Below are 27,545 nucleotides of genomic sequence, written 5' to 3'. Positions count from 1 at the left end.
GGGGAGTACTTTGCCGGAAATTAGTAATACTGCGGAGGAACTTATTTTCGGAAACCGTTAGGGAAACTGCTTTCTCAAACCCCCAGAGTTCAGCATCATAAAGAGTGGAATTAAAGGCTTTTGATTCATAAACTTGGAGCACTGGTCTAATTGGTTATGCTAATGACCATTTATGCTCAATACTTAAGGCTCCTGTGAGGTGTTGGTGTTTCAAAGCAGCTATATCAATATGACAATCCCACTTTAGATCCTTCTCCAGGTGGATACCCAAATAAGTGAAAGACCTAACCTGTTCGAGTGGTGGCTTATTCATTAAAAATTTTCCTTTAAAATTTCGGTGAGGATTGAAGGCCATAAGTTTTGTTTTTGCCACATTAACTTCCAGGCCTCGAGCAACACAAAAATCTTCAAAAATTAGTAAAGCTTGCTGAAGGCCACTAGGAGAATCAGAGATAATTAATATGTCATCCGCAAACATTAAAATCGGCATTTTTACAACAGCTAAGGTAGGGGCATCTGTGTTCACTGGCAACAGACTGTCTACTATTCCATTAATATACAAGGAAAATAACGTAGGTGCCATGTCACAACCTTGTCGCACCCCTCATTCAACCGGAAACTGGGTGGTGACCTTTCCTGCCCCCCCATCGTATTCTAGCAAAATTTGCCTCGTGCAACCTCCTTATCAAAGTTAAAATCTCATCAGAAAGACCTAGTTCATCAACGTGACCCATAAGCAGGGAACGGGGGACAAGGTCATAGGCTGCACGTAGGTCAACAAAAGCAGCATAAAGGCTACCTTTGCCCAGGGTCACTGTCTTCCAGTATAAGAGAATAAAATGAAAGACTTGATCAATGGTGCTAGTATATTTACGGAAACCTGCTTGGAAGGGGGACATTATACTGCTCTCCTCAATCCAGTCTAAAATTGTATTCAGGATCATCCTCCCAACTACCTTTTGTATCATGTCAATCAAGCTGACAGGTCTGTAGTTCCCTGGCTTTGTTTTATCACCTTTTTGTATTCTGGAAATATTTTGGCCCCTTTACAGGAATCCGGGATCGGGGCACCCTGGGCCGTTGCGTTTGCCATCAGCAAGATGTATCTACCCCATCTTGCTTTGTCGAAGAGGAACACGTCCGCAGGGACACCATCGGGTCCCGGCGCTCTACCTCCAGCCAGTGCACTAAGAGCTAATACAACTTCATTAATATTAAAAGCCTCATCTAAGTAAAAAACATAACTAAGATCTTCCATTTGATTCTCTAAAGGGCTAAGCGCATATTGAGGTTTAAAATCAATTATCAATCCGTCTTGCAAAACGTGGTTTTGGGGCTGATCTGGTTGGCCCCCTCTGCCCCATTTTATAATACTACAGAACAGTTTACTATTATTCTGCGAGCTGGCTTCTTTAATATCCTGTCATCTGAGCTCATCCAATTGGCGCATGGCTTTGAGGATAACTTTTTTGTATTCATATCTGGCTGAACGGACAGTATCCGTTTCCCCACCCCTGATGGCATTACTAAGGGCAATTCTAGCTCTCCTGCGTTCATTATTATACCACCGTAAGGGTTTGAAGTCACCTTGTTTCTTGGTTCTAATGGGATTAATAAAATGGGTTCTTGTGCGAATAAAAAAAACTATTGTGGATCTGTGTTACACGCCCCAAGTCCCCAAAAGAACCCAGGAAGTGCTCAGTCTCTAGCACAGTGCTGTCTACGTCATCAATGATGCTTCCCAGAACCTCAGGGTTTTTGATTACATGTGACCAATTAAGCCGACGCATATTGTTAGTAGTAACAGCATCCGGGGCACGAAGTTCAACCTCCCCCTCCTGTGGTTGCTCCATCATCCACCACACATGAGTGAGGCACAAGGGGTTAGGGTCGCTTTCCAGGCGATCCTTGACCACCATATCATTGATCGTGTGCCAGATTTTCATACTACAGAGGATATAATCAATCCTACTTTTACTGTACCCATTGTTAAACGTATTGGCCCCAAACCTATCCTGCGGTGTCCTTCCATTGAGGGCCCTAAGTCCCCTTTCATAACTGATGGTGTTAATCTGAATGACGACATCTGTCCATTTTTTTTACGGGGTCAAGTACCAATTTTGGTACTCCCCATTGGGCATCCTCATCATCAGTAAGGTGCCAATCTGGAGTATCAAGTGGTTTGAAGGTTGAATTTAGGTCACCCATGACAATAACACTATTGTACAATGAGTAGAGTTTGAGGAGGCTGTCCACAGCCGCTAGAACTTGGGACTTTCCTCCCTGGACTCCCCTCACATAGCCATTATAGATGTCTAGCAATCCTAAAGGGCCCATGTCCAGCCTTAGCATCTGAATATCACTACTCTTAGATGGTAATTCTTTAATGCTCAGGGCCAGAGCTTGACAAACCCATATAGTAAGGCCACCCGCTGGGCGACCTTTGGAACCTTTGATAGCAGGAACATGAAAATGTAATATCCTGCACAAAATTGCGGTTCGAGGAGCCAAGTCTCTTGAAAAGTACAGATATCATACTCATTTACAAAGATGAGCCACTCGGGAACGATGTTTTAGAACCCAAACCTGCATTGTTCCATGACATAAGCGAGCCCCTACTGGGGACACAACCAATGTGCAATGGGTCAATGCCTTGCCTTGAGACGTTAACCCTAGGCTGTCTCTGTGGACCAAAATCAGAAGCATCCATCGATTGAATCATATTGGGAAGTCTCACTTCAGGGATACAACTAGTAATATCAGAATTATTGGGCTGGGTCCTAACTGTATGGGCAACCAAAACCTCATCATTGCAAGTACCTGGCACTTGTGCTTGTCTCATTTTGGGGGTGCAGCTAGCAGTGTCACAACTATCACGCTCAAAGCTAATAGTGATATCAGCTAAGCCCTCTATACTACCAATACATAGCCCTTGTGCATATTCACCAGACAGTCAATCAATACTTTCCAGCCCAGAACTTCCCACACGACCATGTAGCCAATGCCCAGAGTAGTGATTAGCCTGGGAAGCAGGTGAGGCTTTTCTTAACTGAATACATGAATTGGCAGGGGGGCTAGTTCTAAACTCAAGGGCAAATAAGTTTTCAGCCAGTTCCTCTGTCCGGAGTGTCAATTCAATGCAGTGAAATTGTTCGGTGGCTGAAGTAAACCTACATACCTTAGAAATGTCATCCCTAATCACAGACCGACACCCTCTACGTGATGTATGCAATGGATAGCTTTATTAGTCAGGGAGTTGGCACTCTCATTACTTCTCGCTGGTACTAGCTTGACATTGGTCATAAAAATTTTATTAGTGTTTTGTGTTATACTTGGTTTCGCACCCACTAGTCTATCATGGTATTTGTGTTGATAGTTGGCCGTTAGGCTAGTGTTCCACCTCACACGTTAGGCTAGTGTTCCACCTCACACTAGGTAGCAAGTGCTCCCTCTTGTTTTCTTTTGCAGAGTAGGTTAAGCTATTTTTATTGAGGGGTAGGGCTCTATTTTGTGCCTTTTGGAGGGGATAGGATTTTCCTACATTTAGCCACCTCACTATAGGAAGTGGTAACTTTACGCTCACCACCCACTTTTTCATTTACCAAGGATTTACCAGGACATTACCAGCTTTTAATAGGAAAGAGATGGTTCCACTCAGGGTAGGGTTTATCATGGAACGCGCCCCACCAATAGGCGCGAGCCCTACCATAGAAGTTAAATTTACAATCAAAGCCCTCATTGACTCTATCTCATCCCTTAGTAAATGTACCAGCTTCACTAGGTCTTGAAGATCTAGTGCATTATTTCTATCCTTATAAATGATTTGGGAATCTAGTGGATGATTTAGGGCTACATATGTGGCTATTCCTGATGGTTGACAGGGTTGTTGAGTAGTACTCTCACTATGTGTGCTTGCCAAAATAGAGAACCTATTAGTGCAGGGGACTAAGGTACAGATGTTTGAAATTCACTACCGTCAACTAGTGAGGGGTTATCAGTATTACTAGTTGTAGAGCTCTCCTTTAATGAAACCCCTCCTCTCTCAGCGCCACAGCCCTTTGGACCTTTCGGTTTTAGGAGATACATGGCGGGGATAGTTGGAGAGGCAGGACCCTTACATGAACCCTCCAGCCCCAACCTGACTATATTCTGATGAACCAAACCCCCCTCAGATTGCGGGATTTGGCTCAGAAATTAGAATTGCCTCACATTCCTCTATTCCTGATGGTTGACAGGGTTGTTGAGTAGTACTCTCACTATGTGTGCTTGCCAAAATAGAGAACCTATTAGTGCAGGGGACTAAGGTACAGATGTTTGAAATTCACTACCGTCAACTAGTGAGGGGTTATCAGTATTACTAGTTGTAGAGCTCTCCTTTAATGAAACCCCTCCTCTCTCAGCGCCACCGCCCTTTGGACTTTTCGGTTTTAGGAGATACATGGCGGGGATAGTTGGAGAGGCAGGACCCTTACATGAACCCTCCAGCCCCAACCTAACTATATTCTGATGAACCAAACCCCCCTCAGATTGCGGGATATGGCTCAGAAATTAGAATTGCCTCACATTCCTCCACAAGGCTATCAATTTGATCAAGAACACAATTGTTAGCAGCATGCTTCGTCATCCTTCTTGCTTTTTTCCCTTTGTGAGATCTGCTGGTATTACCACTCTCAGTCCCCCCTCCTCCCCCTTCCATTGACTTTCGCTTGCCCATACTGGTGTACCCCCCCCCCACTAAAAGCAATCTCTTAGTAGGCAACAGGCAACAGCAATAGTCCACAGGAAAAATAAAAAAGTCCTTCAAGCTGATATTCGCAGCATGCACGACAATGAACAGTACCTTCCGAATTTTCCAGGATGGGTCCACACTTCTCCTCAAAGCCCATTGCTAAGCTGGACGTGAAGACTGCAAATGTAAGGGTGGTGGCCCTGCCCTGGCTCTTACTGGCTCTGGACAGGTGCAGGATGGGACTGCCCTTGGCCCGGGCGCGGCCTGGGTGCATCCCGCACCGCAGAGAGGGAGGCTGCTCTTTATAGAGCGATTGTAAATCCACCCCCTCTCACCGTAGGCACCTGTGGGGCTATGCTGAACTTGAGGTGTGCCCTGGGACTTGCGGTCCCACCAGTGCAAATGGCAGTCTGGGCGGTTGTTGCAGCGAGATGAAGGAGATGCAGCACAGCCTGGGCTTAGGCTCCCGCCAGGCTCCAAAACCACAGCAAGTACTTTTAGGAGACCCCCACTCTTTTAGCAGGTCCCGTGCCGCGGAGGGGGAGGCTGATCTTTATAGAGCGATCGTAACTTCTCCCCCTCTCACCTGTGTCACCTGTGGGGCTAAAGCTGAACTCGAGGTGTGCTCTGGGACTTGCGGTCCCACCAGAGAAAATGGCAGTCTGGGTGGTTGTTTTAGCGAGGTGAAGGAGATGCAGCACAGCCTGGGCCTAGGCTCCCGCCATGCTCCAAAACCAAAGCAAGTACTTTTAGGAAACCCCCCACTCTTTCAGCGCGTTCCCTCAATAATTAGCAAGAATTGGAACAGTGGCTCAGAACTAGAACAATGAACATATTTGCTCCAGGAAGGTAAAGCAAGCTTAGGGTTATTGCTGTGGGTAACTTAAAATGGCTTTCGGACCAGCATTTCCACACTAGGGTGGGGAGATCAACCTCTGGTCATGGAGGCAGGCAGACAAATATCTATTTACATTTATAGACTGAAGCCTACAAACACAAATGCTTTCTTGCAGACCATACCTTCATCTCAGTCAAAGAGCCAGAATTCCAGAGAAGTGTTAGAAAACAACAACAGAAGAAATAAACAGAGAACAACAATAATACAATTTGGAGCAGAGAAGAGAGAAAGCATGGTTGCCTGGCTAGTCACTTCACCTGTATTTCTAGGTGAGGGTTTCTTGGACAGGAAAGCTCCCATCTTGGATCGAGATTAGTTAAAGCTTTAGCTCCAGATCTAAAAGGGTTTCACAAGCTGGACAGGCACTCCAGATTATATGTCCAAATGCAAACAGTTGGACCAAGGCTTTTTGACAGTTAGAGTAAGTGCATCCCCCACATCGAAAGGGCCAAGGCAATCAGCCTGGGGCACAGTTACCCTTCTCAGGCAATGATTGCAGGCTAGGTGCCAGTTCATCATTCAGGGATTTGCTCTGATATGCAGCTGTGTGCATTCCTCCTGACAGCTGAAGACATAAATTAAAACTGCACAGGTTTTAAGCACTTTCATCCCTACATGTACACTTAACGGTATGTTATGTTATTTTTTATAGCACAATTTTAAGATATGTAATACAGAGTACAACTATATCACCACTACAAAGAGATCTAGCAGTAAACAATGATTCATCAAATCATCAAAAAACACAGTGCTCACAAAACATCCCAAAATAATCTCACCAGCCCCGTCCCCCATTTTTTCAGATGCTTATAGGGACATCCCCCTGACAGGATAACTATGTTCATCCTGCTTTGCACACCACTCCATTGCGGCCTGATATTATGAAATGTTAGGCGAAAGCAATGATTTATATTAGCATGGTAAGTCTCTCTTGGCCAGGGTTGTGGCCATTCCGATTAGTGTGTGCACACCGAGGGTTCCCCCTAAATCATCCGTGATACCCAATTGAGCAACATTGGTAGACAACTTCACCTGTGTCTCAAGAACATGGATGAGCCTGAATATATTTAGAAACCAATTGACATTACCAAACCATATGATAGACATAAGCCTCTCGTCGGAACAACAGAAACAGGCAGAGATGAAAGTCTGAGGTATGCCATAAGCAATAGGGTGCGAAAGAGGCTACATGTATTTATTCAGTTAGCTCCTTTAAGATGGGGGCAGATGGCCATGGTCTGGGGTAGGTATCCAAACATCCTTCCAATCAGCATCATCCACAGGACCAACTCAGCTCTCTCATTTCTGTTTCAGGCCCTCAAATCTTTTAGGGTTGTTGGTCAAAAGCTATTTATACATTTAGGAATTCCCTCCTCTTCCAAGATTTCCCATCATCCAGTATCACCCATTGGGGGCATGCAAGTGTGTGAGTTCTAAAAAGTGTAAATTGTGCTTGCAGGTCTTGAAACAATATTATACTAGAACACTGGCAGATATTGCCCAGGTAGGTAATACCAATGTTATCCCTTTTAGTGAACCCAATCAAACAGTGTTGTGTCTCAAAACCAGTTCTCTTTCCAAAGTGAGGTCTGATTTGTGGGTTTCTTGTCCTAGCAAGGTCAGAAACACCACTTTAGTGAGCTTGGGGTGATGTTAGGGAGATGCCCCCATTGGGTATGCTCATATTGTTATCAAGGCCCAAGAGGGACAATTCTGCCCAATAGGTCGCCCCCCCCCTTAGTGTAAACAGTCATTGATCACTAGGATCTGTAACACTCAGTAGTATAGTTGCAAGTCCACCATGCCCATCCCTTTGTCAAACACTGATTGGCAATATTTATCTAGGGCAGGATGAGGAGGACAGCCAGCCCACAGAAAGGAGCGAATCATGGACTTAAGGCTCCAGAACCAGGTAGCTGCGATCATCTGTGGGAAATTTTGCAGGACATACATGTAGTGGTTGAGTGTTATCATTTTAAACAGGACTGCTCTACTGAGGATATGGAGAGAAAGCAGGGCCCATTGTTGAAAGTCCCATTTCATGCTTGTCAGACAAGGAGAGAGAGATAAATATCTAAGTACTGAAAACTAAGCTGCACTACTGGGCTGGATGCCCTTCAGCCTGGAATGTCCGATTTGCCACTGAGTGGGATCAGTAATGTTTTGGACCAATTAGTTTGAAGTCTGGAAGCTTTCTCATACAGAGCAAGGATCTGTAGCATAAATGGCCCCGATATTTGGAGGTTAATCAGGTGCAATAGTACATCAACCGCATATAGCGCAACTCTTTTTTCTTACCCTCCCTTTCAACACCAGCTCTGTATCTGCAGGTCACACCATAACAGGTGAGCCATTGGTTCTATAGCAAGGGTAAACAGCAGAGGCAAGTAACTCTACTGGTAGTGTGCCAGGGAGCACACCAATAATCCACACTTGGGCAGGTGGGTCTGGCTAAGGTAAACATTTCATATCAGTGGAAGAGGTGTGGCAGCAGCCAGGGTGCCTGACTCCGGACTACGGGGTTCACGGTTCGATGCCCGGTGCCGGTGACAGGTTAGCCCAGCACCATGTGACTCTGGGCAATAGCTTGCTTAATCTTCCCGACGGCCCCCAGCGCCGGGACCCCACTTCCGAGGTAGCTGTGCTCTTTACAAATACTTGTATTTATTTCATTGAAAGTGAGGTCCATTCTCATATGCTTGAGGACTTTGTCAAGGGATGACCAATCAACAGAATCAAACGCCTTTTCAAAGTCCACAAGGAGGAGGAGATATGTGTAGAGGCAAGCCAATGCCAATTGTAAGCACCTAATGCTGTAACAGGTGCTGTGGCCAGGTTTGAAGCCACATTAATCTGAGCGAATAAGATCTATGGGGAACATACCGTTAGCCTCAGTCTCCGTATAGATGGGGAATGAGTATTTAAAAAAATGTATGGCAATATTCATAAGAAAGTAGTTTGGCCCAGGCATTTTTCCAAAGTTCATCTCCGTCAAAGTATCCCCTGGTTCATCTGCTGTGAGAGGTAAGTTGAGATCATTCATCTAGGTGAAAAAGAGCAAAGGTAGGGGAATATTCACTAGGATTATTCTGGGTTGGTCTATCTGTGATCGCTGTTGGTGAACATCGACGGAACAATAATTGTTGGAAAACATTGCTACGATAACAGTGGCTTTACATTTGCAGACACAAGAGTGATACAGAATCTTTAGGACTATCCTGTAAGTCATATCTCTGGTGTCCAACCAGTAGAGTAATTAACTAGATTTATCCCAGTATTTACAAACCCTTCTAGGATAAGCTCTCCCGCAGTGAGTTGGCATAATTATGTCTTGCCTATCTCTAACTGATGCTCGAGAGAAGGAACCGGAAACGGACCATCCTGGACAGGCACCCCTCGAGCTTAAAGATCCAAACCTCAACGTCTGCCAACTGATCTTGCTTGTCCCTTCCTTTACAGTGAAGGAAAGTCTTGGCCACACCTCTAATTGTGGTCTTCCAACTGCCCACATAGTACTGGCAGAAGTGACTGAGCCTTGATTAATATCTAAGTAGGCCTGGAGTTCTGCAGCCAAATAATCAGAACATTTGGAGTCTTCCAGGCACAATGAATTAAGGTGACAGATTGGCAGACGAGTAGTAGCAGCAGTGCCAAAGTGAACAAGGATTGGTGAATTGTCCGAAATCCCCGGGATAACTACAACTGTGCTACCCAGGGCGTCCGATGAAGGGAGGAGCAAGAGATCTATAAGTGAGAGAGTCTATGATGTGGCCGGGCTGTGAGTGTAGTCTCTATAATGCAGAAGCCACACACTCCAGGTGTCACAATATTTCAGTGAAGTCATCCAGTGGTTTAGAGGTGCCTTTCCAACTCGAACTAGAAGCTTCCGTAGAGTCTCTATCTGAATAAAGAGAGGCTTTAAAGTCTCACCTAAATACCATGACGCAGTGAGAAACAAGCAGCAAAGCTGATTTTGGGCCTCCTTGGTGAGTTTGGGTGATTAAGGTGAGATATAGACATACAAGAAGTTGCATTGAGTCTACTCAAGGAGACCCTCCACTCTGATAAATCTTCCCTGAGGAATTAGATGTAGCAGCTGTGATCACCATGGGAAAGCCCATATGAAGATGTTTTCCTACTAATGGTATGGTATGTTATGTGGCACTTGCATAAAGGCACTCAAAGTGGCAGAGTGAATACAGGATGACTTGCTTTGTGGTTGTAGAAGTTTGAAACTGTAGTATGCCCTATGTAGAAAGCATTGCTTGAGGTATCAATATGTAGTTAGATCATATTGTAACAAAAACGCAGACAGACTTGTATGCTTCCTTCTGTTTAAATGGTATGTGAGACAGATTGCACTTCATGCAGTTTTATTTTACATGTATGTTGTTGAAGGAAGATGTATTATGATGTTTAGAATTGTGTTTCACTGGTATTGTGGTGGGTGGGTGTTTTCTTGGAGATTGCTTATCTGTCATTAAGGGCCGAAAATTTGAACAGCCAAGGTGTTTTTCTAGTTTCCTTACCTGTTTGGGGCAACAGTTACGTGCGTCCTCTCAAAACAGATGATTGATCGTGGCTCCGTGAAACGCAGGAGTTTCTGCAACTGCACTTGAACACCATATTGTGATAGCTGTGCATCCAGGCAGAGTCTCATTGGTAAAGCATGTACATGTGATGTACATGTGATCAGTCCATCTACTGATATTTGAGAACAAGAGGTGGATTTTCCTGGTGGAATGTTTGACCCTGATAGAGCGCTTACAGCACTCTAAATTGTATGGGTACATTATACTCATGGCTTACACACACTCACATTTTTTTTTATCATTTGCAGTGTTTTATGTTTAGTAAGATGCATTTATTTATGCTATTTAAATATTAAAATGTAGTGTTAGATTTTACATGTATTAGAGACACTTATAATTCCTGTATGTATAATCCGCAGGATGACAATATACCCATATAATGTAACCGTGTATTGTCAAAGTTGCCAGCACTATGGGCCCAGAACTAGAGGTTGTTGTTGATTCCCAATAGCCTTTGTTGCTCAAGAAATAATTAAAAGAATCCTTTTTGTATGCGAGACAGTATGTTCTCATCCTTCTGCAGGTGCAGGAATTCGACCTTGTTATTCTTAGTTTAAGGAGATACCCAGAATGTCTTTGAAGAGTCTGAAAGGCGAGAAGGGAGGATGCTTTTCGTGCCTGGCCTATCTGAACCTCAAAGCCACTAGAAGACAAGAAGAACTTAATTAAAGAGTCTATAGAAAGCTACTAGAGAATATTACAAGTAAAACAGTTTGTCATGTGATTCATTTGAGGGGGGCTGAAACTTGTCTTTTTGTATGATGTGCAGGGACAGAAAGAGAGAGACTTCTGCATTTTTCGGAGAAGGAGCATCTTAGAACGAGCTCCAGAGCCTTAAGCTATCTGACCCATTTGATGTGAGTACTTCTTAGGAAGTCAACATGTGCTGACACCTTTGGGAAATAGGCCGGACCCTCAGTGAGAGCAGTGTAGGGAAAGATAATCTTTGTTTTCTTCCTCATAAAAAAGGATTTGGATTCACCGTCAATTCTTGGGGGCATATTGATTTTGGAGTTCATCACAGTATGCCTTCTATGCTGAATTAATTATATTCGTAGGTTCGGCTCTGTATTGATTTTCATGTACCTATATTCTCTAATTCTACGGTGCGTTTTTATTCAATTATTTTTGGCCTTATAATAAAATCCATGAACTGGAATTCAGAGTCTGTGGTCTTTAAAACATGACAAAATTGTATAATTTTGAATTGTTTACTACCCTTAACCAATTTCAGCAGGCAAATAAAAGACCATCTGTGCTGAATTTAGTAGGGAAGGCAAGGACTGAATTTAGCGTAATAAAATGGTAGCAGAGGATAGTTTGCCTCTAAAGTGAGGGGATAACGAAGGATTTAGAGAAAAAACAGGAGGAAAATTGGGCTCTGGACTTGGAGTAGACGGCGGCGATAAACGAAGATTGATGGAGGTTGACGGTTGCTGATGGTGCGGTGGAAACGATGGTAGCGTGAGTATGAAATTGTGGTGTGCTAAATTCCAGTTATGAATTAATGAGGTGATGTCTTGCGAAGTGGGAATGCAAGTCAAGTGATTGTGGATTAATCGGTTTACTGATCAGCAAATTTGGTGAGCAGACTCAAAGAAAGTGTAAGATCCTGGGATAGTTTTGTATATGTGATTGTCTGCTCAAAATTGTGGGTGTCCTGAAGTGCTATCGGCAATCCACTTGTGATAGGGCACTTTGTGTGAATGTAGGGGTTAGGTTGCGGTGGAAAGCCTCAGGTACCGAGAGTAGACTACAGCGATTGGGTTACCAACGCAGGATATGTTCTTGTAAGAGTGTTCTATCAATCTTTTAGTGACGGACAATTACTTGTTTATGTAACTGTAAGTTATTGTGGCTGTGTTAGGAAGCAGTGACTTATTTTAATTACTTTGGATATACAGTTGCTTGTAGTACGAATGTGTGAGCGATTGTACGAGGTGAAATTGTAAAGGAGGATGAGCTGCTGCAAGGAGGGAGTTGTGACGTCAGTGCCAGCCACGCTGGGATAGGTCGGTTTTTGCAACGCCGCGCTGGGATTGGTGGTAGTTCATCCGAAGTTTAATATTGAATTCCGGATTGCAACTATTGATTTCTCAATGAGATATTTTAAAGTGTTGCATGATTTGTGTAGAGGCTACACAGGGATCGTAACTCGGGTGGGAGAAGAAGGTCCACCAGAGGATTCCCCACCTTAGACACTCAAGTGCTTGTAAGGACTGGAAAATATGTGAGACTCATGGACAATCTCTTTTTACCCTCCTTGGCCCCTGCTCTTCCAGTTCCTCCCTCCCAAAAACTTATCACAGACTTTTTTCGTCCCCTGTTCTAGTATTCCTGTACTAATTAATTTTATTCTAGGCTTTGGAATCCTGTTATGTGATTATAATGGTAACTACAAGATTGTCTTGTTAGTTATATGTCTTGAACTTAAACCTTGATGGTTTCCTTAGATTTTGCTTTTAACGTGGTAACTGCGCTATGTTGACACTCTATAGCAATGGTTTTAATTAACTCTGCTAATTTAATAAACAGTAATTTAATAAACAGTTAATTTAATAGACAGGGACGGCAAGCTATGACTTTTGTTTAGGTCGATCTCTTGAACAAGGAGAAAACTGTAAGAGAGTAAGATGTTGGTGTTATGACACTAGTCATAAGAGGGGGGACTGATAGAACGTTTACAGCACTCTAAGTTGTAGGGGTGTATTATAATCATGGTTTACATGCACTCAAAATGCATTTTATCGTTTGCAGTGTTTTATATTTAGTAAGATGCATTCATTTACGCTATATAAGTATTAGAATAGAGTGTACACAATCAAGTAGGATTTTACATGTATTAGAGACACTTATAATTCCTGTATGTATAATGTGCAGGATGACATTAAAACCTTATAATGTAACTGTGTATTGTTAAAGTTGCCGGCACTAAGGACCCAGCACTGCTTGTTGTTATTGATTCCCAATAGCCTTGTTTGCTCAAGAAATAATTAAAAGATTCATGTTTGTGTGCGAGACAGGATGTTTGCATCCTTCTGCAAGTGCAGGAATCCAACCTCGTTATTCTTAGTTTGAGGAGATACCCAGAATGTCTTTGAAGACTCTGAAAGGCGAGAAGGGAGGATGCTTTTCGTGCCTGGCCTATCTGAACCTCAAAGCCACTAGAAGACAAGAAGAACTTAATTAAAGAGTCTATGGAAAGCTACTAGAGAATATTACAAGTAAAACAGTTTGTCATGTGATTCATTTGAGGGGGGCTGAAACTTGTCTTTGTGTATGATGTGCAGGGACAGAAAGAGAGAGACTTCTGCATTTTTCGGAGAAGGAGCATCTTAGAACGAGCTCCATAGCCTTAAGCTATCTGACCCATGTGATGTGAGTACTTCTTAGGAAGTCAACATGTGCTGACACCTTTGGGAAATAGGCCGGACCCTCAGTGAGAGCAGTGTAGGGAAAGATAATCTTTGTGTTCTTCCTCATAAAAAAGGATTTGGATTCACCGTCAATTCTTGGGGGCATATTGATTTTGGAGTTCATCACAGTATGCCTTCTATGCTGAATTAATTATATTCGTAGGTTCGGCTCTGTATTGATTTTCATGTACCTATATTCTCTAATTCTACGGTGCGTTTTTATTCAATTATTTTTGGCCTTATAATAAAATCCATGAACTGGAATTCAGAGTCTGTGGTCTTTAAAACATGACAAAATTGTATAATTTTGAATTGTTTACTACCCTTAACCACTTTCAGCAGGCAAATAAAAGACCATCTGTGCTGAATTTAGTAGGGAAGGCAAGGACTGAATTTAGCGTAATAAAATGGTAGCAGAGGATAGTTTGCCTCTAAAGTGAGGGGATAACGAAGGATTTAGAGAAAAAACAGGAGGAAAATTGGGCTCTGGACTTGGAGTAGACGGCGGCGATAAACGAAGATTGATGGAGGTTGACGGTTGCTGATGGTGCGGTGGAAACGATTGTAGCGTGAGTATGAAATTGTGGTGTGCTAAATTCCAGTTATGAATTAATGAGGTGATGTCTTGCGAAGTGGGAATGCAAGTCAAGTGATTGTGGATTAATCGGTTTACTGATCAGCAAATTTGGTGAGCAGACTCAAAAAAAGTCTAAGATCCTGGGATAGTTTTGTATATGTGATTGTCTGCTCAAAATTGTGGGTGTCCTGAAGTGCTATCGGCAATCCACTTGTGATAGGGCACTTTGTGTGAATGTAGGGGTTAGGTTGCGGTGGAAAGCCTCAGGTACCGAGGGTAGACTACAGCGATTGGGTTACCAACGCAGGATATGTTCTTGTAAGAGTGTTCTATCAATCTTTTAGTGACGGACAATTACTTGTTTATGTAACTGTAAGTTATTGTGGCTGTGTTAGGAAGCAGTGACTTATTTTAATTACTTTGGATATACAGTTGCTTGTAGTACGAATGTGTGAGCGATTGTACAAGGTGAAATTGTAAAGGAGGATGAGCTGCTGCAAGGAGGGAGTTGTGACGTCAGTGCCAGCCACGCTGGGATAGGTCGGTTTTTGCAACGCCGCGCTGGGATTGGTGGTAGTTCATCCGAAGTTTAATATTGAATTCCAGATTGCAACTATTGATTTCACAATGAGATATTCTAAAGTGTTGCATGATTTGTGTAGAGGCGACACAGGGATCGTAACTCGGGTGGGAGAAGAAGGTCCACCAGAGGATTCCCCAGCATATTACATGGCAACCAATGTGGGACTCCATACTATAGTGTGGTTGCAAAATTGGCACAAAATTACAGAGAAAGAGGGAGAGTTGGCTTTCCCTCATTATGAGTCAGTTCGGAGGCAGGTGCATTACCAGCTAAGAGGAGTGGTGTCTTCTCTGAAACCTCCGCCTAGACCAACACAATTTGACGCATTAGATGCGTGGATGAGAACAGCAATTGCGAAGAAAAGAGAAGCTTCACAGGGAAGAATGAAGAAAGCAATGAAAGCATTTCAGTATGCTAGGTGGGATGCACAATTGAAGAGGTGGAGAGTAGACACCATAGAGGGAGAGCTCTTACATCCATTCAGGTTGCTAAAAGGAGGGTCTGAAGGGCAGAGTAAGATAGGGGAGGACAGTGATACAGATGATAGCTTCCTAGAGAGGCTGGTAGCAGAACGTCCTCCACCTTATGATTCAAGGTTGGAGCTGGAGAAAACGCAGCAGCCTGGGGAACCTTTAGGAGTGGGTTGAGCGGGTTCAGAGGAGAAGACAACAGGAGTAAGAGGGAGAATGGCAGTGGAGATAAGAATTCCAGGGGGATCTGGAAGGCCAGGATATGCTGATCCTGAACATGACAGAGGTGCATGTACTAGGCAGTTACCAGACTCTCCTATGGTACCTGTTACAATTGGACCTGTGGTTTTGATCTATAACCCGAATGAGAGACAAGTGAAAGTCAACAACAGATAGGAGGAGGGGTAAAGACTATGTGTGGAGGGAGTCTTACAATTAGTGGAACGGGAATGGCTCGGTTGCCAGTGGAAGCAAGTACTCCACTGCCAGCCACGGCTGATCGATCCCAAATGGACAGGGCGTCGTATCAAAGACGAACAGGAAGTTTGGAAAATTCTAGGTTAGACATTAGAATGTGGGTTCCACTAGTGAGGGAGTCAATGATGTGAAGAGAAGAACTGGAGATGAGAAGAGAGGCACCTACAGTATTGTTCGAACCACAGGGTTTGTGTGAAGGTAACCATTGGAGGAGTCAAAGTTGTGAGAAATAAAGTCATCTAGTGATGAGAATGGAGAGGAGTGCAGGTCCAAGGAGGGCACAAAATTGTGGCAGGGAAGAAGCAGGAAGTGAGAAGGTTCAGAGAATAATACAAGTGGCAATGAAGGCTCCATTGTTGGATGTGGTATGATTGAAAGTTGAAATAGATGAAGTGATAGAAGGGATCTGCCATTGGACAGGATTAAAACATATGACCCAATTGAGTTGCTCTTTGTAGCTAAGCATCATACTAAAAAAGGCAAAGAGGGCTCATGAAGCATTGGTACAGTTAGCACAAAGGTATGAGGTGGATTTAACCAAGACAAAATTGATGCAGGGAAGCTGCTGATTGAATTATACTGCTCAAGATTTAGAGGAAAATCAAACATCAGGATTAAAGGCACAAATTAGAGATTTGATCATAGCAATGTGACTATGTGGAGAATTAGACAAATGGGAAGAAAGGTGGTTGAAAAGGAAAACTGCCAAAAAAGAGATAGGAGATACTCCGCCTCCAGGTGGAGGGATAGGAGCAGCAGGAAAGTTCCCTCTGAGAGAAGTGCAGAATGGGGGGTATGTATATGTGCCATTGAGCATTGGTGATTTGGAAGCTTTCACTAATGATTTTACTCGGCTGAGGGAGAAACCTGCCGATCGGTATAAACAAATTGATCGGTTTGTTAAGATTTCAAAGGTGTTATGGATTGATTTGAATACCTTGTTTGACATAGTGGTCCCAGTTGATCTATGGATAGCATGTAAGGCTGTTGTTGATTGGCCTGCTGCAGAACCGGCTAGAGATGCGTGACTTATGGTACTTCGGCTGAGGTAATGAAGAAATATGAACAGGTGATTACGTGGGTACAGTCTAAAGTGGCCCCACACACTGTTGATTGGCTTAAAATCGATCGTACTACTCAAGATCCTAAAGAACCGGTACAAGACAATTATGATAGACTTTTTGTGACATTGAAACAACAGAGTGGATTGAATACTGTTGAGCCAAAAGATATGGGACAGCTTGTTTCGAAGTTTGTGTTAGGATTGAGGTCTGATATCAGTTTGATGATACAGCACCACTTGATTTGTTGGCAGAATAAATCTGTCAACAAAATCTTACGCTATGCAAAATATTGTAAGGAACAGGTAGAGACAGCACAAAAGAAAACAAAGGAGAAATTAATGTTGGTACAGTTGAGGAATGCTGAAAGGCCTGATAGGGTAAAAGGGGTTGGAGGAGCAATGGTTTGAGGAAGATGAAGTGGTAGAGGAATGAACCAGCAGATGCTATTACAACCAGGTCAGGGAAGAGGAAGGGGTACGGATGTTAATGTTAATGTTAAAAATACTTTTAAAGCGCACGAATACCTTGCAGTGCCTTGGCGCTGAACTAGAGTAGGACCTTTGGACATAGAAAAGGGGGAAATTATCATGAAAACAGCCAAGTCTTTAGCTTTTTTCTAAGGGAAAGGAGAGAATTAGCATCTCTTATGTCAGCGGGGAGAGTATTCCATAATTTAGCAGCACAATAAGAGGTACTCCAACCTCCCCAACACACAGTTCGAATTCTGGAGATTGACATAAGTTTGGCATTTGTGGACCTTAGTTGTCTGCCTGGGTGATACCACGAAAAAAGCTGTTTCAAAGGTACCTGTCCTGTCCCGTTCAAAGTTTTATAGGCAAGAAAGAGTACCTTGAATTTGACGCGTTGCGCCACAGGCAGCCAGTGTAGGTTCGGGATTCCTTCTTTAACAGATTGAAGCCTAGGTATATTCAGTAAAAGCCTTGCCGCAACATTCTGCACCATCTGAAGTTTCCTTAGGTGTTGCTTCTGTAAACCAATGTATAAGCTGTTACAGTAATCTAATTTGGGCAACACCACGGTAGTCACAATTGTTTTCCTAAGATCATCTGGAATGTATGGTAAGACCTTCTTAAGTTTCTTCAATAAGCAAAAAGAGGCTGAGACTGTAGCATTAGTTTTTTGCGCATAGTTAAGTTTATTATCTATCAGCACTCCAAGGTTTTTGGCCTTTTTTACTGGTTCAGGAGTCTGTCCTAATTCAGTTGGCCACCACAGTCTATCCCAGTTAGGTTGGAGATTACAGAAGATTACCACTTCGGTTTTATCCGAGTTAAGTTTTAAACAGTGTCTTCCCATCCAGAGACTATTTTCACTCATACAATGCTGAAATTGCAGTGCCGGAGACAGCATATTTTTATATGCTGCGACAACAATCTGAGTGTCGTCGGCATAATAAGATGTCAGATTAAAAACGAACTTCTGTATTATTATTGCAAGGTCAGAGACATAGGCATTGAACAATAAGGGACTGAGCGACGAGCCCTGGGGAACCCCAAATGGGAGTAAATAGGGAGTAGCATAATAATGGTCAAGGGCCATAGTCTGTTTCCTATTCATCAGAAAAGATGATAGTAAAGCAAGGGCCTGGCCCTTGATCCCCATGTCTTCGAGACGCATAAGAAAGGTACCATGGTGCACAGTATCAAAGGCCGCTGATAGATCGAGGAGAATCAGAACAGCAACACCACCCTTATCCATCACTGCTCTGATCTCCTCGGTTGCCTTGATAAGGGCTGTCTCGGAACTGTACCCTGCACGGAATCCAAATTGGCTGGGATCAAGTAACTCATTATCCTGCATAAACTGAGTAAGTTGGTTGTTCATTATTATCTCTACTACTTTAGCAGGAAAAGGGAGCCTAGCGATAGGGCGATAGTTAATAGTGATGGAGTTGTCCAAATTAGCTTTTTTTAACAAAGGGAGGATAATTGCATCTTTCCAAGTATTAGGAAATGTCCCTGTCAAAAACATATCATTAAAAATATTGGTTAAAATGGGGCTTATCTCCCCTGCTATGTCCTTGAGAACTGCAGGGGGACAAGGATCCGAAGGTGATCCAGATTTAGTGTCTAGAAGAATCTTTTTCACCAGCTCACTAGACACTTGTGAAAAGATCGACAACTCATTTTTATTTCTTTGAGTCTCCAAAATTGGAGGTTCTTTAACTACTGCGTTTGAGGTAACAATGAAGATGTTATATATATATCATTGATTTTGTTCCTAAAAGCACAGGCAATGTCGTCGCATAGAGATTGGCTGTTCAATGATACTGAGCTATTAGGAAGGGTAATAAGCTTCTTCACCACCTGAAACAACTGTTTTGCTGAGTTTTTAGATTATTCTATTTGTTCGGTGAAGAAGGTCTTTTTCTCTGTATTCAGCATATTTTTATAGTTAGCTAGAGCATGTTTATAGCTATCTTTTTCCTCTGTTTCATAGTTTATTCTCCAGCGCCTTTCCAATGTGTGACATTTTTGTTTTTCTAGACATAAAGCTTCCGTGAACCAGGGGGCAGAAGGTTGATTCCGATTCCCCGAGTTTTTACCCTTTGGCACCGTCACCGTAAAGGCAGTGGGAAATGGGTGGGTAGCAAGTCAGAAAAATGTCATAGCGTGCCACTATTGTCACAAAATCGGGCATTGATAGCGTGAATGTGGATTGAATCCAGCAAATCAATTGCAATATGAGGGAGAGGGACAAATGCCAAAAGGTGTGAATACTGTGACAAGACCCAGATCCATGTATTGGGGAGGGTGTGAGTCACAAATGCAGATACCTCATCCTCCAAGAATACCCATGAGTAATCAGGCATATCGTCAGATGACTTACCTTGAGATACTAGACAGATTAGATCAATTACAAGGTCCTCATGAGTGTCAGAGGGGGGTGCAGGGAGAGTGCACTTTGGGTGCTGCTCTGGAAGTGGATCAAAGTGGACCATTTGTAGTAAGGACAGAATTGGCCCCAAATGTATCACTGTCAGGAAAATCGATCCAAGTGGTGGGAGTTACCAATTTGAGAATGACTAACCCGTTAACAAATGAGTTGTCTGTTGGGAGGCATCGGCCCTTTGCTTTATTTCCTTAGACACTCAAGTGCTTGTAAGGACTGGAAAATATGTGAGACTCATGGACAATCTCTTTTTACCCTCCTTGGCCCCTGCTCTTCCAGTTCCTCCCTCCCAAAAACTTATCACAGACTTTTTTCGTCCCCTGTTCTAGTATTCCTGTACTAATTAATTTTATTCTAGGCTTTGGAATCCTGTTATGTGATTATAATGGTAACTACAAGATTGTCTTGTTAGTTATATGTCTTGAACTTAAACCTTTATGGTTTCCTTAGATTTTGCTTTTAACGTGGTAACTGCGCTATGTTGACACTCTATAGCAATGGTTTTAATTAACTCTGCTAATTTAATAAACAGTAATTTAATAAACAGTTAATTTAATAGACAGGGACGGCAAGCTATGACTTTTGTTTAGGTCGATCTCTTGAACAAGGAGAAAACTGTAAGAGAGTAAGATGTTGGTGTTATGACACTAGTCATAAGAGGGGGGACTGATAGAACGTTTACAGCACTCTAAATTGTAGGGGTGTATTATAATCATGGATTACACGCAATCAAAATGCATTTTATCGTTTGCAGTGTTTTATATTTAGTAAGATGCATTCATTTACGCTATATAAGTATTAGAATAGAGTGTACACAATCAAGTAGGATTTTACATGTATTAGATACACTTATCATTCCTGTATGTATAATGTGCAGGATGACATTAAAACCTTATAATGTAACTGTGTATTGTTAAAGTTGCCGGCACTAAGGACCCAGCACTGTTTGTTGTTATTGATTCCCAATAGCCTTGTTTGCTCAAGAAATAATTAAAAGATTCATGTTTGTGTGCGAGACAGGATGTTCGCATCCTTCTGCAAGTGCAGGAATCCAACCTCGCTATTCTTAGTTTGAGGAGATACCCAGAATGTCTTTGAAGACTCTGAAAGGCGAGAAGGAGGATGCCTTCCGTGCCTGGCCTATCTGAACCTCAAGGCCACTAGAAGACAAGAAGAACTTAATTAAATAGTCTATGGAAAGCTACTAGAGAATATTACAAGTGAAACAGTTTATCATGTGATACATTTGAGGGGGCTGAATCTTGTCTTTTTGTATGAAGTGCAGGGACAGAAAGTGTGAGTTTTCTGCATTTTTCGGAGGAGAAGGAGCATCTTAGAATGAGCTCCATTGCTTTAAGCTTTCTGATAGATACATCTGCCGTGTGGATTCCTCACCTTGTGATTCCTCACCTTGTGAATATCCCCTTGCGTCAGCAACATTCAGAAATTCTTTTTGTAGCTTCGCGCCGACGTGGACGTGGACGACGTCATAGAGGCACGGCACCGCTCGCGACTCCGCTGACGTCACCGACGCCTATAATAGGCCCACGCCGGCGTGATGACATCAGTTCCCTTTTTTCCGCGTCGTCGACGCTAACGGTTTTCTGGGAACGTACTGTAGCTTTACAGTAACTTTGTTTCTATTATCCTGTTATTGTGTCTATATTGATATTCTTCGAGATGTCGTCGAAGAAAACTGGATTTAAAGCTTGCGGCGAATGTGGCAAGACTATGTCTATCACCGATCCTCATGAATGCTGTGTCTGGTGCTTAAGTCCCGACCATGACGTCGAGGATTGTCCTTGCTGCAAGAAGATGACTCCGAAGGCTTTAAGAGAGAGAGAGACGAAACTCCTCGTGGCAAAACTTAAAAATAAGAAAGTTAAAAAGTCTTCGAAGTCTCGATCTCGACGGTTGAAGTCGAGGTCGAGGTCAAGGTCTCGTTCGAGGTCACGCTCGGAGCCGTCTTCGGCTCACGCTTCGAAGTCTTCGAGGAAGAAGCACAAGAAGAGGAGCCATGAGTCACGTCATCACTCTGGAAAGGACTCTAGTTCGAGACCGAAGTCCCAAGTCAAGCTTCTGAGTAAGGAAGTGGAGGTTTCAGAGTCAGAAGATCATAACTCTGTTGGTGAGGCTTCACATCCGAATTCACCCGAATCTGAGAAGCAGGTCCATTCTCCGGTTCCATCCAATCCTTCTGTTCAGGAGGATGAAGGTGAGGAGCAGGGGGCTGGTGAAGTCGAAGTTCCGGTGCCTGCGGGTTCGTCGACCCCGGTTCCTGGACTCGATGAAGAGGTCGACGTCGTATTGACTCCACCTCCTCAGGAACAACCCAGAGGTCCATATCCTGATTTTCCGACTCCAGGTCAGGATCCATCTCAGTTCCTGAACGCCATGTTTGGAGTTTATTCCAGGGCAATGTTCCCGTCTGGTGCACCTGTTGGTCCCACGGGTCCTATGGCTTTTAACTTGGGTGTTACCCAGGCTTATGCCCCTGCGCCCTTCATGCCTTTTATGCAGGCTATACCACCGCATTGGCATTTTCCGACACCACCGGTGTCGTCGACGCCGAAGCGCACGACGCCGACTCCGTCGACGCCGGTTCCATCGACGCCGATACCTACGACTCCGAAGCGAGATTCTGCTCGACTTCGTATAAAAAGACCTCATCCGACTTCGGGTTCGACGCCGGCACTGACCCCGTCGGAGTCGACTCCGAATCCATTGGCTTCTGTTGTGAAAGAAAGGTCTCAGAGAGAGGCCCAGAGACTTCTGGAAGAAGAAAGATGTCAATATTCAGATACTGAGGAAGGGGAGTTACAGGATTCGGAGGATCCTTTTGAGGACTTGGGTTAAGCCAGTGGACTTGAACTATCTCCTGAGTGGGATTTGGCTACGGTGTCAATTGTACCATCAAAGGTGGCCTACAGCCGTGGGGAATGGCCGTGTTCTAAACCGGCTCCTCGGCCCTCGCCCGGTTCTCCGATACTGCTCCTAGCCTGTGCTGTCAATCCCCCCTACGAAGGGGGGGTACAGAGTGTATGCTTGCCTGGATGCCGCCACCTGCTCCCTGGCCGCTTCAGAGCCTCCGCTGCCGAGACTGATTTCCGATGCCGGACTGCTTCCTAGGCGTCAAGATGGCGGCCGTGACGGCCGGCTGCCGGCCGGCCTGAATGCGGAGTGGATCCTGCAGCCTGAGGGCCTGGGCGCCGCAGATGGCATTGTGTCGGGTCTAGCGGCACCGATTGCCTTTTGCCCCATACCTTTCCCGCATCGCTGGAGCGAAGCCTCGCCGACCGGCACTGCTGACTGCGACCCCCCCGGTGCCCGGGGAGACCGGCACGCGAGTCCCCGGCTTTGGGCCTTCCGCCGGGGACCGCTCTACATTGCCCCCGTCATTGCAGACTGCGGTCGCCTGCCACTGACCTCTTTGTAGACAGGTTGGGCTTGCAGGCGAGGCCCGAGAGGTACAGCGGGGCCCTTATCTGACACTGGGCACCTCCGTGGTGCACTTCGGAGCTGGTGAGCACTGTGGTGTATTCCGATGACGCTGGGGAGGGCTTTTTAGGTCTGAGCTGCTGGGCCACGTGCATGCTGCCTGTGAACGCCCTGGTCCCCGCCTGAAGTGGTGCTGGAGTGCTGTGCACTGTAGGAGGCCCACCCGCCCCTGTCCTGACTACACCGACTGGAGGCCACCACGCAGGTGCGCAGTAGTACCTTGGCCCTGATCTGCGGCAGCGTACCAAGTGACCGGACTTCCTTTAACCCTGAGCAGCAGCAGCCTATCCCCTAGCTTCCCTGTAGTGGTGTACTGATTCTGCTGTACTCTGGTGTATACCCCCACGGACTCTTCCATTGGCCCACCCAGAGAGGCACACCCTCGCCCTCCACTATTACCTCGCCCTACTGGACTCTTGACAGCGGGAGATGCACCTACACGGGATTTGGAGCTAGCGGCTTGCACTGTGGCGCCTGGGTGCTCCCTGTGGACACCCCATCGCTCTGCTTCTCCATCACCGCCTGCCCCCGTACAGTGTTCACCCCAGCCTTAGTCGCTCCGGAGAGGTGAATCCTGGACTAGCTGGCCTAGGAGAGCGAGTGCCTGCTCCCATCTCACTGAGCCCACGCCTGTGCCGCTGGGCTACACTGACCGTACCGGTGCCCACAATGTCCTCCAACAAGGGCAGTAAACCGCCTAACCAGAGACAGATCAATAAAATGTCATGGGGCTCGAAGGGTGCAACCAAGGAGGTGACTCCCGAGAAAGCGCCCACAACTGTGTCCCCCCCTCCGACAACCCGTACCCCCACGTTAGAAGATGTGATGGAGGAGATAGCTGGGGTTCGCTCGTCGCTGGAAAAAAGGATTGATTCGGTGAACATCGAGGTTACCCTACTGCGGACGGACCTCCGGAAAATGGACTCCAAGGTACGTGACATGGAGGTCAAAACCGCGGCGCTCGTGGATGATACCTCCACCCTCCAACAACAGGTGGCCCAACTACAGAAGAGTCAGGCGCACATGGGAGAACTCCTGGATGACTACGAAGGGCGTGCACGACGCAACAACGTCCGCATTCTAGGTGTTCCGGAACGGATGGAGGGGCCGACCGCTGACTTATTCGTGGAGAACCTCATCCTGAAGCATCTCCAGCCAAAACAGCTCTCCAACTATTTCTCCATTGAGCGGGCACACAGAGTCCCTGGGGGAAGGCCGAAGTCGGGCGCCCCCCCCCGCCCCATAATCGCCCGAGTGTTTAATTTTCGAGACCGCGACGCCATCCTTCAGCAGGCGTGGGCGGGGCCTCCCCTTCGGCTTGAAAACGCGCAGATCACGCTCTTCCCCGACTTCACGGTTAAGGTTCAGGCTCGCAGACGCAGTTTTCTTGAAGTCAAAAAGGCACTCCGTGCCCAGGAAATTAAATATGCTATGTTATTCCCCGCCAAACTACGAGTGGAGTTGGAGGGAAAGACTTGGTTCTTTTTGTCACCTGAAGAGGTCTGGGACTGGCTTGAGGGATGGCGCCGTTCGGGCTCCACCCGGAACCGTCGTCGAGACTCGGCCGAACATGTTGACCCTGGCCTGCTCCCGGAAAGCCAAGACCTGTTCTCCAACGGCAATCGAGAAGATCAGTAGAATCCACAGCTGCCCGCTCCAGTTCGCTGACTGAGTGAAGGGCGACCCCGGGATCGGCCTGCCATTTTGGAAGTATCCTGGTCTTGACTGCCTGACTACATTGCTGGACATGGGTTCGCCTCCGCAGTCCCGTCCATTCATCTCTGTGGTCGGGACAATATGGACCATCCAGGTTATTTCGTTCTTTTTGTACTATGTGTATGGTTTTGCAGATATATTCAGGTGTAAGATGCACTAGGCTACATTATGTTATTGGCTTTGGGCGAGGGCACTCATGGCTCTCCACACACCCCTTATATGTTAGGGAGGGCGACAGGCACTCTGCCTAGTTGGGGAGTGGATCGTTTCAAGTCCGCGGGCAGGGGGGCAGGGTGGGGGGTTGGGATGGGTGGGAATGGGGTTCCTGTTGTTGTTTTTCTGTTCTTTTGTATTTTTTGCAGAGTCCTTTTCTGTCACATTGCTTGGGGTTGTTTGATTTCACTGCTGTTATCTGTCTTTAGCAGAGTCCTCTTTGGTCACGTAGTCTTTCCTATGAGCTGGCCGCCTAGGGCGGTGTCTGATCCTGTTCCTTGTGCTGTCCCGATCCTCCGGCGGCCCGGGCAGCCTCCCTCCCATTACTCCGTCCCTCTTTGCTCCCACTGTTTCCACCACTATGACACAGTCCCTCACTAGAACCCTCAAGGTCCGGTCATGGAACGTCAATGGCTTAGGACACAAGATCAAGAGAGGCGTGGTCCTTCAGTTTCTGAGGCGCCACTCCCCTGACATAGTTCTCCTGCAGGAGACGCACCTTGTAGGCAACACCTGTCAGGCTCTCCAGAGAGGGGGTTATAAACTACTGGTCCATGCGGGGTTCACCTCTAGGTCCCGTGGCACAGGGATTTTAGTTAGGAACAGCCTCGCACTCACTCATTCACGGATTTGGGCTGACCCCCTCGGTAGGTTTGCCTTAGCTGAGGCGACATGGGAAGGGCGTCCCCTGAACATAATCTCTGCATATCTCCCACCGACGTTAGTCCGAGACTCCCTTACGGAACTGGGCGCTTTAATGCTGGGCCTTCCCGCGGGTATGCTTCTGATTGGAGGGGACTTCAATACTACTATGTGCAATGACCTCGACCGTAGACCTAGGCGCAGTTCCCACCGGACGAGCTCGGATTTGTCCGACTTCGCTCACGCCATGGGGCTGGCAGACATCTGACACCACCATTATCCGGATTCGTCGTATTTCACGCATTACTCTAACGCGCATAATAGCATGTCTCGCATCGATTATTTATTTTGTCCTATCACGGATATTGGATGTTTCGTCCGCCTGAAGGGTCTCCCGCGGGGTATATCCGACCACTCCCCCCTTAGCGTGGACCTGACATACCATCGCCAACATATGCGTGGTCCCATTGTCATCAACCCCTGGCTTCTGCGGATTCCAGATATCAAAGACGCCCTGACTGAACGTACTACCCTTTACTTTGCTGAGAATGTTGGCTCTGTTGAATCTGCGGTCACGCTCTGGGAGGCGTATCTCGCAGTAGTGAAGGGCGAAGTCCTAGCACTAAAGATGGGATACCTACGTAAACGCGACGAGCAGATTCTTCAAGCTGAATCTGATCTCATCTGTCTTGAGACGACTCATAACGCGACCCCCTCGGATGACACCGCTTGCCGACTACGCACCCAGCAACTGGCCTACAAGGCGCTAGCTCAGGAAAAGGCACAGGCGCGACTGCTTCACACGCGCCATCGGGTGTATGAATTTGGGGACAGCACGGGTAAGATGCTTGCGTGGCTGGAGCGACGAGAACAAGGGTCCCGCTGGGTGTCATCCCTGACTGGGCCGGATGGATCATCGATTGTTGATCCGCGAGACATTGCGGAGGCTTTTGCCGACCATCTAGAGCGAGTCTACACTGCTGGTACATGTTACACATCGGAGGAATCCAGACAACTTCTGGATGAGATGCACCTCCCAGTCGTCTCGGACGTAGATAGGGTGGCCCTAGACGCCGACATCACGGTGGATGAGCTCACCACGGCGCTTTTTGCTGTCAATTCTGGTAAGGCCATGGGTCCTGATGGGGTCCCCGTCGAATTCTTAAAGGGCATGGTCCCGGATATTGTCCCTCATCTTCTGAATATGTTTATGGAGAGCCGCGACAGCGGCATTCTCCCGCTTGATCAACGACTAGCCTCCATCGCGGTCATCCTCAAGCCTAATAAACCACCCACTGACTGCGGCTCGTACAGGCCGATCTCATTGATTAGCGCGGAGGCAAAGGTCTTGGCTAAACTCTTGGCGAATCGCCTCCTTTTGGTAATCCCCTCCTTAATAAATGATGACCAATCCGGTTTTCTCCCGGGTGGCAATACTGCGTTGAACCTACGGAGAGTCCATAATGTCATTAGCCGTCAACCCATTATACAACAGGATGCGGCCGTCTTATCCCTTGATGCCACGATGGCATTCGACTCGATCGAATGGCCCTATCTCTTCGAGGTCCTGCTCCGCTTTGGTTTTGGGCCCATTTCATTAGCTGGGTGCGGCTCCTCTATACTGACCTCCTGGGCCAAGTTTGGGTCAACGGCCACACGTCTCGGCGGTTTCCCCTACACAGGGGAACTAGACAGGGCTGCCCCTTGTCTCCGCTGTTGTTCGCCCTCACTCTTGAACCCCTAGCCCACTGGATCCG

This window comes from Lissotriton helveticus, chromosome 2_1 (assembly GCF_964261635.1).
Source record: "Lissotriton helveticus chromosome 2_1, aLisHel1.1, whole genome shotgun sequence".
Taxonomy (NCBI): Eukaryota; Metazoa; Chordata; class Amphibia; order Caudata; family Salamandridae; genus Lissotriton; species Lissotriton helveticus.
Note: the sequence above shows the minus strand (reverse complement) of the source record.